Genomic DNA, 18189 nt, shown 5'->3' with positions numbered 1-18189 from the left:
GCACGCCATCTTGTACCGCGGAAACTATCAGCAAGACTGTCGCAAGTGGCTGCTAGTCACCCCTCGCCATTTGCGTTGCGACGTATGCACGTTTTTCCATGCAGACGCACATCAAGCTCATGCTGGCGTCCTGAAAACCTATATATACGAGTGGCTCCGCCAGTGGTGCTACTGGCGTGGCATGTATTCTTATGTCCGCAAATACATTCGGTCATGTGCAGCCTGTCAGCGACGCAATACATCTCATACGACAGGCCCTCTGCAACCGTTACCGTGTCCTGCACGTCCTTTTGATCGGGTTGGCATTGACCTTTATGGGCCTCTTCCATGCAGTGCTAACGGAAATCGTTGGATAATTGTCGCAGTAGACCACCTGACAAGATATGCTGAAGCTGCTGCACTTGCTTCGGCTGCTACTCACGACGTCGCCGCGTTAATCTTACGGCATTTCGTCCTACGGCACGGCGCACCGCGAGAACTGCTCAGTGACCGAGGCCGTGTCTTCTTGTACGCAGTTATTAATGAGCTACACGCCGCGTGCCGCACTATTCACCGCACCACTACGGCGTATCACCCACAGACTAACGGTCTAACGGAACGATTCAACCACACTCTTGGGGGCATGCTCACCATGTATGTTGCGTCTGGTCATTCCAATCGGGACGATGTCCTCCCTTTTGTGACGTACGCATACAATACCGCCGTTCAGGCTACCACAGGCTTCTCACCATTTTTCCTTCTTTATGGACGTGAACCATCCACTACCCTCGACACCGTTATACCATATCACCCGGATGCCTCTGAATTCACCCCTCTTTCCGAAGTTGCTCGCCATGCTGAAGAGTGCCGCCAACTGGCTCGCTCGTTCACGTCGGATACCCAAGGAATCCACAAACATCGCCACGACAACGATCAGCCCACACAGTCCTTGGCCGTGGACTCTCACGTCTGGCTTCGGCTGCCCTTCCAAGCTCCAGGCCTTAGCCCAAAGCTTGCTCCGAAATATCAAGGTCCGTACCGGATCGTCGCGTGTACTTTGCCTGTGAATTATGTGGTCGAACCGGTGACGCCATCTTCGGACAAATGCCGCCGTGGTCACGAGACCGTTCACGTCAGCCGCCTGAAGCTGTACCACGACCCCCTTATCATGTCATCACCTTAGGTCGCCAGGATGGCTCCTCTTCGCCACGGGGAAGTTGTAGTGGATAATATGCATGTTGCACAGTGCGGACTGCCACCGCTGCGGCGCGAGACCCGAGCTCGGGCTGTTCATGCGAAGCGCTAGGACTCGTGATCTAGAGCTGCCTGCGATCCCTCGAACGAGCTGCAATAAACCCCATTTCAATATATATATATATATATATGCAGCGCAACCTTGTTAAACCAAAGTTGGCCGGAACTCGGGAAGACAGCAGTGAAAGGGCAAAAACGTGCAGTATTTATTCACGTCACGCGACAAAAGTTTATTTTCGTTTAATGCCGCGGTGGCCAAGCAGCAACGACAGTGGCCTCAAACTTGCTAGAGCTGCGAAGAATATTTTCAGCCAGCCGCCTCGGCAAACACGCACATGTCATATTCCTTCTTGGCGTTACATATCCTCCGTGCACGGGGGCGGTAGCACTGCACAAGTCGCGGGGCACCTTTTTTCTTGCGGCGTGCTTTCTGGTGGCGTCGATTGCGTTCATGAGGCTGGCGTAACAAGCAGCTTCTGCCGCTGTCGGGCCTGAATCGCCCGTGTATGTCGCTTTCTGTGTCGTGCTCATCACTGTCGTTAGGCGACACTTCGACAACAACAGAGGAAACGTTGAGCGAGAAGTCAAACCTAGTAGAAACTTCGCCTCCGAAACGCCGCACGCCGTAGTCAACGGTAGATTCCTCTCACATTCTGATGCCGACTTCCTCGTACCACTTCGATAGCACAAACAACGTCAAAATTTTCTGCTATGCTGAGCACCCGGTATTTGTGATACGAGCTTCGGCATGACGTGAATCGTAGCTTGCATGATGCCAAAACGCTCTGAGGCACGGCACTGAAATTATGATGATAATATGGCTTAACTCGCTAGTACAAAGGGCGCTTGGAGGCCGTTGTTCCGATATCTGAGGCTTGTTCAGCCAGGCCGCCCGATGGGCACGACGCACCGCCGTGATTGCGCGACGAATAATGGAAACACCACGTGTTAACGGATCGGATAACGGATAACGGATAACGTGTTAACAAATCCCCCACTATGCACTAAGTGGGGGATTTGACCTCACGACTTATAAAACCAAAGTCTTAGTTCAGCATGGTTTCCTGCTACACTATATATATATATATATATATATATATATATATATATATATATATATATATATATATATATATATATATATATATATATATTGCTAAGATATTTAGCAACAACGGACGCAAGCGGATGGCCACAAGTCACAACCCTTACAAAAATGGTTCTTGAATTTCCATTGTTGATCTGTTGTACTATCATTGATTCCATAGAAACTCCACAAAATTACAACATTCATTGAGCCAGCACCATGGTTGTTCAATAAAATTTTTATTGACAACTACACAGTAATTCTTTTATTGATGAAATAATGTTCAAATTCCATTGCGTAATGCCAACAACTGGACCGAGTTAAACAGGCGACATACAATTTACACGAAACAATAACCATTAGTTTAGGTTCCTTAGTTAATTAGTTTCTTAGTTCCTTAGTTTAGGCTACAACATGAAATGGCGTAATTAAGCTGGCCAGAGCTTCAACCAATTATTAAAAAAATTGTTGCACAGGCAGTTGTACGTTCAAGTGCAGAATAAAGGCCACTGCAAGATAATGTACTAATGCATTATTAATGCAAAATAATGCTGTATTGAGCCGCTGCAGCGCCATATGCACAATCTCCGGATAGGTTCAACTTATTTTAATCACTGCGGATATTGCAATGTGCGCTATAACTGCAATGGAAGACCTGAAAAAGATTGAGTGTAGGTGATGCAGTGTAAAGCTTGAACATTGTACTACCAAGGAGAGAAGAGGTTCATCCCACTGGGCAGCGTACAGGGTACTTTTTTTTTGCTGCACCAAATTTTTAAAATTGCAAAATATAAATCGCGGTAATGTTTACCATACGAGTGTACAGATTGGCGGCCTCTATATACAGAACAATTGCCGCACTTACGTGCGTAATTAGCAAAGTTACGCTAATTAACTTTCTAATTATCAGCAATAGGTGGCTACAGAAAATGAGTACTTTGGTGCCCGTGCTCGACACTACCTATCCCAATGATCAAATTTTGAATAGTGGATTTTATGTGGGAGCTTCGCGAACAATTAGTTCCCCTTGGCAGGCTCCTTGAAATCGAAACTGGCTGGACAAAGAGCGCCTTTGTCGTCGGCGTAGCTTAATGTCTTCCTCAATGCATGCAGAAGCATCCAGAATACTGAGAGGTAACCGGTTTTTGAACTTTTGTTTTGTTGAACTATCGGTACGTCGATGTACGGATCCTACTGGACCTTACCAAAATTTATATCACGTGGCATCACAAGCTACCACAACAATACAGAGCCTGCGGAAATAGGACCTCGCGTAAATTTACACTATTACATTACGGCAAAATATGCAACAAAATTCAGTGTAAGTGCGCCCACACGCCGATTGGCAGAGGTCACGCGACCAACTAAAATGATGATGATGATGATAATTATCAGCACCAAAAACTTTTGAAACAGGGCGGAGACAAATAGTCTCCTAGTCTGCTTGATTTATTCAGGTTTTACATATATATATAGCGACCGAGACGCGACTCATACAGACTCATGTTCGCATCAGCAAGCGCGACCTGCCCGTCGTCAGAAGAAAACATTTGTCGATTGATGCCGTTCACTTCTCGCGCCATCGTTGCCGCGTAACGTAACCTTCAGCGCATTGGTTAAGCAGCACAGCTTTGCCACTGCATTCGCGCGGCTGAAACAACGAGCACTTAGGGAATGAGCCAAACCAGTGGTGAATCACCACCATTTGCAACTAATCGCTTCGTGACAACTTGATGGATTTGTAGCCTTCGAGATCAGAACGATGTGTCGTCACGGAGGAAATCTCGGAGGTTATGCTTTAACATTGCCATTGATACTAAATTATTGTTTCAACGCAGACAATTGCTATTTGCGCATCAACATAATTTATTTTATTACACTTTGTGTATAACTGACAGCTTTGCAAAGAAATTATAGGAGTTCTTCCCGAACAAAATATTTTTGAAAGTTTTTTTTACCAAACTTAGCGAAGTATACAAAAGTTAACAAGCAACATTGAAATTTTTTTTTTTTGCGTGTTTGGTTGTTTGGCAGTCGTGTTGGCAGTTGTTTTCGTCGCCATTTTGCTTTCTTTCGTGGTCTCCGTGTGCGCGTTGTGTGCGTCGTGAGCTGTAAGCATGCGTGTGTGTTGTGATCTGCTGTTGCGCGACAAGAGACATTTTTGCCAAGAGCGTCGGAGACGAAAAGCTGAATGTACCCGTCCGTCCACCGGCTGACGCGGAGGTATGCCACCGACTGGGCTGCGTGGAAGCGTGCATGAAGAATGGAGCGCCGGCTGACCCGACGGTAAGTACGTTTCTTGTATTGTGTGTATAACTGATCGGCAACGTTCTGACTGGTGTCGTAGAAGTCGCGGGGCGCTTTTTTTGTTGCTGGATGTACGTCGGGCTGACTTGCGCCTGTGGCTCTGGTGCTGTGTCAGTCAACCACTCCGAGCTGTATGTCTGATTCACGCGTGGTGCACGGCATCGGTGTTTCAAAACATTTCGTGCCGGGCCGGTCCCGGGTGCATGTGTAGCGTGTTGCATGCTCATTCGGTCCATCGAGCGCCAAAGTGGGGTCATGTCGTCTGTTTAAGCTGTGTATTTAGCAGCCTGGCCTATTCGTCTGTACTACACGGTAGCCAAGTTTATCGCGAACTGAAGTGCACGGAACCACTTAAAACAAGGGCGCCTGTTCCTGTGTTGTCATGCTCGTCCCCACCCGTTGCGGTAGCTTAGTGTTGCGCCACTGACCTTGAGGCCGCAGTTGCAACTCCGGCTGCGGCAGCCGGATTTAGATGGAGCGAAATGCAAAAAACGCTTGTGCTTGGATATGGGTGCTTGTTAAAGATTCAAATTTAATTCAGTCGTACGCTGCGACGTGCCTTGTAATGAGATCGTGGCTTTGGATAGTAAAATCACAAAATTTGAATGTTTAACTTGCATGACCCTGTTTCAAGTATTACCGTTGCAGCAGGACCCATGCCACAGCCGTTTATGTGAACACCAAATTGGCGGACCGTCTTTTCCTTGTATTGTCATCAAATAATCATGCAGAAATGTCGTGGCCGATATCGTGGGATGTGTAATAAACGCGGATCGTCCTATAAAACGGGCTGGTTGATCGTTCGCGAATCGAATGCCACCGTGTTGTAACGTAGAAAAAGAATGCCTAAAGCGCATTTGATTGACGCCACCAGTTTCTCTCCCAGCCCTGGGTATCTTTTTCATGTTGCAAAAGTATTTCTACGAAATTATTTGTGTACTCTGGATATGTTAAAGAACAAGATTTTACTCAAAGCTGTAGTGTATCACAGAAAAAGACTTGTTAATCCGGAGTTACTATAAATATAGTAAATCTTCTTTCTTTTCTGGCAAAAAAAAAAAAGAAAGAAGATTATGAAAGCATGCAAGCCTCTGAATACGTGAGAAAAGATGCAACCTTTAGACCAAATCTGGGATATTTTTTCCTTCGGAGGACTGACCCAAATTCCTACTTTGATGTTCACACAGAAAAGTGCCTTGTCATAAGGATGTCGTAATATCAGACACTTTCTTTTGAAATTTCCTCTTAAACGCCCTGTGAAAAACTGTTGGTAAAAGAATTTGGTTCTTGCTATTTCAGTATTCCTAAAACATATGCAGTGAACAATAAAAATATTCAACTAATTCATTCAGTCACACAAATAAAATACATTGCTAACACAGTAGCTGGTAGCAAGAAACACTTAGTTACATAAGCATCAAGCACTTATATACATTTTTTATTATTGATGGCATTTCACTGTGTAGCTGTTATGTAATACTGCATTTATAAAATACTTTAAATAGTGGCATCCACAGCATCTGGAGAAGAGTGCAGGGCACATTGTGTCTGATGCTATTGCAAACTTGCATGACACATCAACAGCAGGCAACAATCTTACACCATCTGGTTAATGCTTTCTGTGAATATAAAAAAGGCCCTTCCCTGCATGTGCGAATCTACTTTGCCACACTGAATAAGCAGTGCTAACATAACAAGAACCAGTTGAACATGCCCTTCCACATCAAAAGCTCCTGTGTACGTGCCCTGTAATATTTATGGAAGTTTAGGTGTCGAGGCCCTCTAGTCGGTTTATGTAAGGAACTCCATGACTCGAGACAAGAAGCACACTGCAGCAGTGTTTGGGGCTGATAGTATTCAATCCGTACTAGAATTTATGAGGAATATTGAATACTGAAGCATCTTTAAAAAAACTAAAATGTATTGATCGTACTGATTTTTCCCTTTTGCTGCTTGAAAGAAATACCCATTAATTTTTTGTATTAATTTTGTGGATAAACATGCCTATTTTTAAATTCAAAACTATCTGTGCAGCATGTGTGAAAACCTGCAACACTTTAACGGAAGGCTTCTCGCTTCACTCGACTATCACGAAGTGTCATGCACCCGACTCATGTTAAATGCCAGGCTCGCCAAATCACGCATCAGTGACTGATGCACAAAAAGAACCAAAGTGTCGCAAAATTCATTATTAAGTGTGAGATATTTCGCTGCATAAAGAAGTAGCATTTGGTGCTTTATCGCTGAAATGGTTGAAGTACATATTACTTTTATTCAGTGGTTGTATTGCTTTCTCATTATGCAGAAGCTGGCAAGAGAGTGAAGAGGCTACGAAAAATCCTCAACAACATCGAGAACAAGCCAGAAGAACCAGTAATTGCTTGCACAGAGGTACGCTTATTGTGTGCTGCCAGTTGTTCTCCCTTCTTTCTTTTACTTTCTTTTTTTGGCAATATAGTGCATTTGAAGTGATTCCGTGAACAAAGCAAGATTAGTATCAAGTATCAAGATCAGTATTATGCACACATTGCAATGGCACTCACACGTTGATAATATATGTTCTAAGGCAAACCAAAAACTATACTTTTTAAAGAAAAAACTGGAATGCGCTGCACGGGACGTGAAATTAACAGCGTACAAAACGTTTGTACGACCAGTCTTGGAGTACGCTTGTGTTGTGTGGTCCCCTCATCAGAAAGTCCTGAAAGCAAAAATAGAAAGAATACAAAGATTGGCAGTCCGTTTCATATGCGGTAAATACCGACGCATGGAGTCTGTTACAGCCTTGTTAAAATCGTGTGAACTAGAGCCTCTGGAGGAACGCAGAAGTAAGCATAGGCTAAAGTTTCTTTTTAAAATCATGAGTGGGCGAACGAAAATAAACAAGGATCTATATCTACAACCCACAGGACGGAGATGCGATCGTCTAAACAATAGCAGAGCTATTCAACCTTATTTAACACGTACTGATGCTTTTCGTTTCTCCTTTTTTCCTGACACAATTGAAATGTGGAACAGATTGCCTGATGCAGTTGTGAGCAACGAGGGCTCTGCCGAATTTGAAAATGCGTTGGATACTTTTTTACGAGAATGTATACTAAATTGTTGCTGCGAGCACTTTCGTTGACTTTTCTTTCTTTGTATAACTACTGTTATTTGCTTTTGTTAACTTCCAAGAGCGCCAGTGCATTTGTATGTTACATAGAAAGAAAATTATGTATCATGTATTCTTGACACATCACCCTCCCTGTAATGACCCCAACAACGGGGTTGACAGTATCAATAAATAAATAATAAATAAAATAATCAGTGTTTCCCAACTTCTGGCCCCTGGAATCACTTCAGATAGCGAAAGGGATCTGTATGGATCATTTAAAGATTTGCAGTTGATCTTGCAATGTGTGACTATGACTAAAATTTATATCTGGCCAGCATGGTGGCAGGTAGCAAGCCGTTGCAGGAAAGTTACTGGTGCTGTATGCTATTTAGAAATCATTAACAATGATCGTGTACGAGATCACACTCACTGACGACAGCTTTGTGTATCTGTGGGCAACCAACCGGCAACTACTAAGTCCACCTCTGAACAACTTATATTTGTTCGCACACGTGCACGTGTGCTGCAGTGTCAGTAACTGCAAGTAACTGTCAAAGAAATGCCTCTGCAATGCAAATCATGCAACGATGCTGCAATACACTTGTTTTTCTTCTGCTGTCATTTATGGCTTGTCCATTTGATGATAAATTGTTCACCTTTATGCTCTGTGTGATCAAAAGTGAGCTTTTAAAGTGTCGCTTAATTTTCTGTGTACAGGTTAACATTGGTGGCGGGACGCTGATAAGAACATCCTCGATCAGCTGAGCCAGGCCTGTGACATTATCAGTGGCCGTGGAAAATTCGTCAGGGCACTTTTGCACCACATCTTTACTGATGGTGGGCTCCACGGCAAGCCACTGTTTGTGGGCAAGAGCTGCCTACGTGGCCAGACGGTTCAGGAGGAGGCCCTCGACACCGTATGCGTGGATACCGATAGGTGTGTACGCTATTTTAGTAGTCATTTAGTCTTAAATAATGAAATCAGAACATGCATATAAGTTGAAGAAAGGCTATTTATACAAACTGTACTGTTAGCAACTGGATGAAGTATAGTAAGTGTTCCTAATATTTCATGTAAAAAAAACATAGTTCCCTTGTTTCATTATTTGCATTATGGCCACAAAGTTATCCACAAATTTTAGAGGCCCGATAAAAGAAATGATTGGTTGAGCTATGGATTGATCACAGCCATCATATTGAAGCAGCACACTTGCATCTGGCACATACGCATCACATAGAAAGGACATACGCAGGCGCTGGACTGCACATTCTGCATTATTGTTTAAGAACAACCCGTCTTTTGTAGTGCCACTTGAGAAGCACACATGCTCTGATGGCAGTGAGGTGTGACAAGAGCGAGAGTAAAACACAAATATAGGTGACATTTTCGGATTCCCACTCTGAATAATCAAAGTCTAAATAGCGGCACGCCTTTTCAGAGAATGATACCAAGGGGCAACTGATAGACCTATCTTTCCATTTGTCAGTTTCTGTAGCTATGTTTGTTGTGTTTCCTGCGCAAAACTTCCGTATCTTTCAGGACGGGTTTGCAGCCCCAATCCTTGCAATGAAAGGCTAAATGACATGTATCTTTAGCTGTGCACTGATAAATGTGTTCATTTAGCCTTGTATATTCAAGCACCTGCATGTCTGCCAAGTGTATGCCTTGTTACAGGACTATAAAACACTCCGTCTGCACAATTGACGTAGGGCTTTCGATGGTTGATTACACAGGGACTTGTTTTTTTTGTGCCATTCACCTTTTTGCACAGGCTCGACAACCGCACAGGTGCGGAAAACACTACATAAACGCCGGCCCTTTGACCTATCTTTTGCAGATTGTGGGAAATTGTGTGTACATAAAGTATGACTGCGTTGCCTTGACAGTCCTTGTGACTGCGAGTGGATCCGCTCACTTTTTTGTGTTTAGTAACCTGAAACATATCAAGAGCTTCGATGGATACCTAGAGCTCCTGAGGCAGGTTACCTTGTTTGTGAAGCTGGTTTCACATTTGTGATGGCATAATTTTTGCAGTGCGTTAAGAAAGCAAGACTGGATGATGATGATGATGAAGCAACATTTGCTGGGCCCGAAATAAATCGGTGGTGCACGCAGGCACCAGACGGGGTGGTTCCCTAGTTACGGGACCCATATGTTTCCAGCAGCTCCTGGCCCCTGTCCGTCAGTGCGAGCTGAATCGGTAGGGCGGGGCTGGATAACAAGGTCTCCCATCGCTCAAGGGGTTGGGGATTGGGGGTGTTGGTGGCAATTGCCCTCTTCACAAGCTTTGAATGTGCCGATTGGTAGGGAAGGACAGATTTGTTGCTCCTTGGTTCATAAGACCAACATACACACCAATGCAGTGTTTTATAAATGCCTCAGGTCATTGTTACTAACACATAAGCTACCTATCAGCGGTTTTATTAGGTTTTTAGACCTTGGTGCATATGTATCCTCCGATCAAATCTGTTGGTCTTATGAGCCAAAGAGCAACAAAGCTGTCTTTCCCTACCACTCGGCCCATTCAAAGCTTGTGAAAAGGGTGACCGTCCGCTCTTGCTTTCTTGCAAAAAACAACTGCAACTGCAAAACATGTCATCACAAATGTGAAACAACCTTAACAAACCAGGTAACCTGCCTCAAGAGCTCTGGGTATTCATCGAAGCTCTTGATATCAGTTGCAGAATGCTTACTAAAGAAGACAGAAATAGTGAGCAGATCCACACACAGACACAAGGCATTACAAGCTGGTCATGCCTTATGTACACACAATTTCCCAAATCTGCTAAAGATAGGTCGCAGGGCTTGCATTGATGTGGTGTTTTGCGCGCCTCTGTGATTGTCGAGCGTATGCAAAAAGGTGAATGGTGCAAAAAAAGGAACAAGTGCCTGTGCAATCAATCACTGAAAGCCCTATGTGAATTGTTCAGAGAGAGTGGTTTATAAGATCCCTCTGTCCTACCAGTCCCCACGTGGGAGCGGCCCGCAGCTCTGCCCTAGGGCAAAGCGTCTCAGGACCTTGCTATTAAAGTTCTTTGTCTGTCTGTCTGTCTGTAATGAGGTATACATTGGGCAGACGGGCAGGTCCTTGCATATGAGGCTAACTGAGCACAATTATCACTACATGGCTAAAGATTCAGATCATTTAGCGTTTCATTGTAAGGATTGAGGCTGCAAACCATATTGAAAGATACGGAAGTTGTGCGCAGAGAACACAAAAAACAAACGGGAAATTCTTGAAGCAATAGAAATTGACAAATGGAAAGATAGGTGTATCAGTTGCCCCTCGGTATCATTCTCTGAAGAAGCACGCTGTTACCTTGGACTTTGGTTATTGATAGAGTGGAAATCCAAAAATTTCATCTTTATTTGTGTTTTTTATGCATTTTATTCTGGCTCTCGCCATACCACACTGCCATCAGGGCATGTACGCTTCACAAGAGACACTACAGAAGATGGGTCTTTGAGCAATAAAGCAGTAGTTGCAGTCCGGCGCCTGTGTACGCCCTTTCTAAGTGTACGTGTCAGATGTAAGTGTGCTGCTTCAAGATCATAGCTGGCCAGATAGCACACATATTCCTAGGTTGACTTCTGCACTAGCTATTTGTGATGGCACATTTTAATATATGCTCGGTGATTTGCTATGTGCTAGCTATCTTGTAGCTTTGTTTCTTTACTAAGAAAAGCCTGCACTATTTTTCAGGACTTCTTGGGTTAACTTAGCGCTTATTCGTATTATAAAGTGTCTAATATATATGTTGCATGAAAAGTTCACTCTAGCAGGAACTTAGTGAATGCAGAGAGGAAGAGCCCCACACATTCGTGTGACAGTCACGTTGAGCATGGAGCTAATTTAGTTCATTTGCCGCATGTCTGACCACCACTGCTGTGATGTGTAACCAGCAGGCTGCACCTACTTTAAGAATGGTGAATGTTTTCTCTTAAACCAATTAAAGTGTGACAGAAAGTAGTGAATTCCAGTACCCGCCGTGGTTGCTCAGTGGCTATGGTGTTGGGCTGCTGAGCACGAGGTCGCGGGATCGAATCCCGGCCACGGCGGCCGCATTTCGATGGGGGCGAAATGCGAAAACACCCGTGTGCTTAGATTTAGGTGCACGTTAAAGAACCCCAGGTGGTCTAAATTTCCGGAGTCCTCCACTACGGCGTGCCTCATAATCATAAAGTGGTTTTGGCACGTAAAACCCCAAATATTATTATTATGTGAATTCCAGTTGCAATGTTTTCATATGCTATGTTCAAGCTTTTTATTGCCATAGTGACCAACAGATAATTTAAAGCATAATGCTATTTGTAATAACATTTAATCAACGATAAAACAAAAATATTGCAGGATTTTTCAGGCAGATAATTCAAGCATAAAGCTAGTTTAAACTGCATAGAAGCTCACTTGTATACTTTTTGTCTAGCAGCTTCTACAAAGCTCTTGCCACATTTACCATGACTCCTTATACTGTTATTATAGCTCCTTATACAGAACATCAGTAGTACATGGATTAAACATGAAAGCTTCTAGCAGATATTTATTTCTTAGTTTTGTTGCTTAAATAATCACTATTGCCTGCTAATTTAATTTGCCAGAGCTGCACATTGTTTCATTTACTCATGTTTCCAGGATACGCCTGCTCAGTTTCCGGGAGCCAGTGTTCCATACATCAAGAGGAGCCTATCCTTGCTTTCGTGATAAATAAAATGAAGTAAGACCATGCCTTTTTATATGCCTTCTTGTTTGTTACTGCTGGCTGCACCTCATATTCAGCCTCAGTAAGCATCTTACATGAAGTCATTGCATTGAGGACTAAATGCAATGACAACTTCATGAAGATACTGCGCAATACAATGACAACCCAGTGGAAGAACAGTACAATGAAAATCCAATGAAGATCCCATGAAAAAACAACACAATAAAATACCATGGAGACCCCATGGAAATACCACACCATAATACTCCCATGGAAATACAATGGATTCACGGTGGCCACTTTTCCATGATCTCTCAACAAATCCTCCATGAAATGCCAATGGAATTTCCACAATTTTTCTGTTGATGGTACAATAATATATCGATGGAAAATCAGTGGATTTCCAACAACATTTTTTGTAAGGGAAGCGTTGTGCCAAGGATTGCAACCCCGAGCTCACACTGGTCGCGATGTTGCTGAGGTGCACGCTACTCTTGTTCGTTACCACTGCCCTCCGCAGAAAATGGCGCCATCCTGGTACCTTTGATAGTTTTGCGGAAAAGCCGGTTGTGGTAGCGGGTACCCGAAGCCAGACGAGACAGCTACGAGAAAAAGTTGGTGCAGAACGTTCGGCAGGTTGACGGGATTGCTGCTGCCACTGGTCCTCGGTGAATAAAGAGCGGGCAAGCTGGCGGCATTCCTCGGCATATGTAGCAGCTTTAGATAGTGGAGTATTTTCGGACGCGTCAAGTTCACATGAAAAATGGTATCGAACGTATTAGATCGCTCTCTTTCGTATAGGAGAATGGAAGGGGGAAATCCAGCAGTTGTGCGTCACGAAAGGAAGAACTTGGTCCCAATTTCAATGATCAGAGGCAACGTACATCGAGAGCATAATGCCCAGAGTACGGTAGAAGCGCTTCGTCATGCCGTTAGTTTGAGGATGGTACGCTGAGCTGGTGTGGTGGACGATTGGGAATTCGTCGAGTAGTACCCTCGAAGCATCAGAAAGGAAGGCGTGGCCTCTATCAGTCAGAAGTTCGCGAGGGGCACCGTGGCGAAATACATAATGTCATAAGAGAAACGATGCAACGTCTCGGGCGGTAGCAGTCAGCAGAGCGGCTGTTCAGCATAGCGGGTCAAGTGATGCACTGCAACACTAATCCAGTGGTTGCTTGCTGCAGTGGATGGTAGTGGTCCGTACATGTCAATACCAACAGGATCAAAGGCTCGACTAGCAGGGAAAGGTTGTAGAGGGTACACTTGTCCCAGAGGTAATTTTCGGGCTGACATTGAGCAGAGGGCCGAATGAAATTTCGGACGTAGTAATACGTGGAGCGCCAATAAAATCGACGGCGTGGTGGAGCGTAGGTCTTGAAGAGGCCGTCATGCGTGCACTGAGAGACTGCGTGGAAAGCGTTTCAGATAGTAAAGGATATGGCGGGGCATCACAAGAAGCCACTTGGGACCATCAGGAAGAAAGTTACGACGATTAAGAAGGCCGTCGCGAATGCAGAAGTGGGTAGCCTGGTGGCGAAGAAGTGCGAGGTGATGAAGAGGTGGAAGGATGAGAAAGGATGCTGATGAGACCATCGATCCAGGGATCCTTGTGCTGCTCCAACGGAATGTTGCGCAGCGCATGAGATGTAGGTGTGTGCATAAGGGTGGATAGACAAGCGCTGTCAGTGGAGACCAATGAGCCAGAAAGGGCGTTAGCGTCCGTGTTTTTCCGGCCGGGACGGTAGAGAGCGCGGATGTCGTACTACTGTAGCTTAAGGGGCTCAGCGAGCAAGTCGGCCAGATGGGTCCTTAAGGGTGGACAGTCTACAAAGGACGTGGTGGTCAGTGACGATATCGAAAGGGTGACCATATAAAAAGGGAAAGAATTTTCTAAGGGCCGTAATAATGGCTAAATACTCGTTCTCTGTAACAGAGTAATTAGCCTCGGCCTTGGTCAGAATTCGGCTCGCGTAGGCGCCGACATATTCGTCGAACTGCGCTTTTAGATGCATGAGTACAGCGCTGAGTCCGACGTCGCTGGCATCGGTGTGGACCTCGGGGGGCAGGGGACTGCAGCTGCAGGCGGAGGATAGGTGGCGATGTTAGCAGATGGCCTAATTTCATGAAGGGGTCATCGCAGGCGGGTGACCAAGTGGAAAGTTCTTTGTCGCCACATAGAAGGCCTGTCAGGGTTGCACTCATGGAGGCGAAATTTTGAATGAAACGCCAAAAATACGAGCATAAACCTAGGCGACCATGAAGCTCCCGGCCGCCATTGGAATCTGCACCTGGCAACGTGTAACGTTAGAACTTTATCTAGTAAGGTGGGTCTAGCAGTGTTATTGTAGGAAATAGAGGGTAGTAAACGCGATATGATAGGGCTAAGTGAGGTTAGGACAAAAGAAGCATACACAGTGTTAAAAGCGGGCACGTCCTGCGCTACCGGGGCTTAGCTGAGAGACGAGAACAAGGAGTCGTATTCCTGATTAATATGGATGTAGGTGGTAACACACACGAATTCTATAGCATTAACGAGAGGGTGGCATGTCTTGTGAAACCTAATAAGAGGTACAAATTGAAGGTCGCAGAGATCCACGCCCCTACATCCAGTAATGATGACCAGGAAGTTGAAAGCTTCTATGACGACGTGGAATCGGCGATAGGTAAACTCGAAACGAAATACACTATACTGATGGGCGACTTCAATGCCAGGGTAGGCAAGAAGCAGGCTGGAGACAAGTCAGTGGGGGAATATGGCATTGGCTCTAGGAATAGTAGGGGAGAGTCATTAGTAGAGTTTGCAGAACAGAATATAATGCGGATAATGAACACCTTCTTCCGCAAGCGGGATAGCCAAAAGTGGAGCAGGAGCCCGAATGACGACACTAGAAATGAAATAGATCTTATTCTCTGTGCTAACTTTGGCATCATACAAGATGTGGACGTGCTCGGCAAGGTGCGCTGCAGTGACCGTAGGATGGTAAGAACTCGAATTAGCCTATATTTGAGGAGGGAACGGAAGAAACTAGTACATAAGAAGCCGATGAATGAGTTAGCGATAAGAGGGAAAATAGAGGAATTCCTGATCAAGCTACACAACAGGTATTCGGCTTTAACACAGGAAGAGGACCTTAGTGCTGAAAAAATGAACGACAATCTTAGGGGCATCATTAAGGAGTCTGCAATAGAAGTCGGTGGCAACTCCGTTAGACAGGGTAACAGTAAACTATCGCAGGTGAAGAAAGATCTGATCAAGAAACGACAATGTATGAAAGCCTCTAACCCTACAGCTAGAATAGAACTGGGAGAACTATCCAAGTTAATGAACAAGCGTGAGACAGCTCACATAAGGAAGTATAATATGGACAGAACTGAACATGCTCTCAGGAACGGAGGAAGCCTAAAAACAGTGAAGAAGAAGCTAGGAATAGGCAAGAATCAGATATATGAGTTAAGGGACAAAGCCGGCAATTTCATCACTAATATGGATCAGATCATTTATGTAGCTGAGACGGTCTATAGAGATTTGTACAGGAACAGTGGCAGCCACGATGATATCGTGAGAGAGAATAATCTAGAGGAATTTGAAATCCCACAAGTAACGCCGGAAGAAGTAAAGAACGCCTTGGGAGCTATTCTGAGGAGGATCAGGTAACACACATGTTGAAGGATGGGGGGTGGGGGGGAATATTGTTCGAGAAAAACTGCCCACCCTGTATACACAATGCCTCAAGAGCTCGAGCATACCGGAATCTTGGAAGAATGCTAACATAATCCTAATCCATGAGAAAGGGGACGCCAAGGACTTGAAAAATTATAGACTGATAAGTTTGCTGTCCGTTGCCTACTATGTATTTACTAAGGTAATTGCAAATAGAATCAGGAACACCTTCGACTTCTGCCAACGAAATGACCAGGGAGGATTCTGTAAAGGCTACTCAACAATAGACCATATTCGCACTATCAATCAGGTGATTGAGAAATGTGCGTAATATTACCAACCCTTAATATAGCTTTCATTGATTAAGAAAAAAAAATGTTTCATTCAGCCGAAACCTCAGCAGTCATGGAAGCAATACGGAATTAGGGTGCAGAGAAGCCATATTTGGTATACTGAAAGATATCTGTAGCGGCTCCACAGCTTCCGAAGTCCTCCATAAAGAAAGCAACAAAATCCCATGAAAGGCGTCAGGCAGGGGGATACGATCTCTCCAATGCTATTAGCAGCGTGTTTACAGGAGGTCTTCAGAGACTTGGAGTGGGAAGAATTGGGGGATAAGAGGTCATGGAGAATACCTTAGTAACTTGCGATGCGCTCAAGATATTGCCTTTCTTATTAACTCAGGGGACCAACTGCAATGCATGCTCACTGACCTGAAGAGGCAAAACAGAAGGGTGGGTCTAAAATTAATCTGCAGAAAACCAAATAATGTTCAACAGTCTCAGAAGAGAACAGTATGTTACGTTAGGTAGCCAGGCACTGGAAGTGGTAAGGGTGAACACCTACTTAGGGCAGGTAGTGAGCGCGGTTCCGGATCACGAGAATGAATTAATCAGAGGAAGAAGAATGGGCTGGGGTGCATTTGGCAGGCATTCTCAAAACATGAACAGCAGGTTGCCACTATCCCTTAAGAGAAAAGTATATAAGAGCTGTTTCTCACCAGTACTCAAGTATACAGCAGAAATCTGGAGGCTTACGAAAAGGGTTCTGCTTAAATTGAGGACGACGCAACGAGCTATGGAAAGAAGGATTGGTGTAACCATAAGGGATATAAAAAGAGCATATTCGATTAGGGAACAAACGCGAGGTAATGACATGTTAGTTGAAATCAAGAAAAAGAAATGGGCATGGGCAGGACATGTAATTAGGAGGGAAGATAACCGATTGTCATTAAGGGTTACGGACTGGATTCCAAGGGAAGGGAAGCGTAGCAGGGGGCGGTAGAAAGTTTGATGGGCGGATCTGATTAAGAAGTTTGCAGGGACAGCATGGCCCCACCTAGTTCATGACCGGGGTAGTTGGAGTAGTATGGGAGATGCCTTCGCCCTGCAGTGGGCATAACCAGGCTGATGATGATGAGCTTCTTTGGTTGTAGAAAGGCGGTAAGAACACGGAGCTTGACTCGATCCGGAAGCATGCCATCTGGTGACACAACATGGCCAAGAATAGTCAGCTTTTAGGCGCCGAAACGACATTTCCTGCGTCAGTGAGGCATTTCAGAACATGCTCGAAACGGCTGAGATGTGTTCGGAAATGAGCGGAAAAGACAACTACGTCATCCAGCTAGCACAGCCATGTGTTGCATTTGAGTCCGCTTAAAATATTATCCGTGAGCCCCTCAAAAGTGGCTGGAGCGTTACACAGGCCCAAAGGCATTACGATGATTTAGTATAATCAATCAGGCATTAAAAATGTCGTTTTAGGTAGGTGAGATGTTGCAAAAGGAACTTGCCGGTATCCGGAACGTAAATCTAGCGAACTACAATGCCAGCAAACAATGGAGGGCGTCATCAATGCGCGGTAACGGGTAAACCTCCTTGCGCGATATCTTGTTCAAATGTCGGTAGTTAACGCAGAACCGAATAGAGCAATCGTTTTAATGAGAACGACTGGTGACACCCAGGTAACTGTTTGAAGACTGCACGACGGCACGCTTGAGCATGTCCGCAGCCTGGTCATCAATGACACGGCACTCAGAGGTGGATACTAGCTAAGGGCGGTGCCGTAGAGGTGCACGACTGCCGGTATTTATCTGGTGATGAA

General features: G+C 44.8%; 1 protein-coding gene and 1 long non-coding RNA gene across 5 annotated transcripts in view; both read left to right on the top strand.

Moving 5' to 3' along the window:
* Positions 1-18189, top strand: part of LOC139057616 (NLR family CARD domain-containing protein 3-like) — a 132322-nt gene that overhangs the window by 71167 nt on the left and 42966 nt on the right. The window lies entirely within an intron of this gene.
* Positions 4348-12449, top strand: LOC135896692 (uncharacterized). Its single transcript, XR_010562781.2, has 4 exons — positions 4348-4606; positions 6933-7018; positions 8442-8661; positions 12359-12449. It is a non-coding gene; the product is annotated as an uncharacterized lncRNA (long non-coding RNA).

This window comes from Dermacentor albipictus, chromosome 3 (genome assembly GCF_038994185.2).
Source record: "Dermacentor albipictus isolate Rhodes 1998 colony chromosome 3, USDA_Dalb.pri_finalv2, whole genome shotgun sequence".
In the NCBI taxonomy this organism is placed as follows: domain Eukaryota; kingdom Metazoa; phylum Arthropoda; class Arachnida; order Ixodida; family Ixodidae; genus Dermacentor; species Dermacentor albipictus.
Note: the sequence above shows the minus strand (reverse complement) of the source record. Positions and strands in the feature narration are given on the sequence as shown.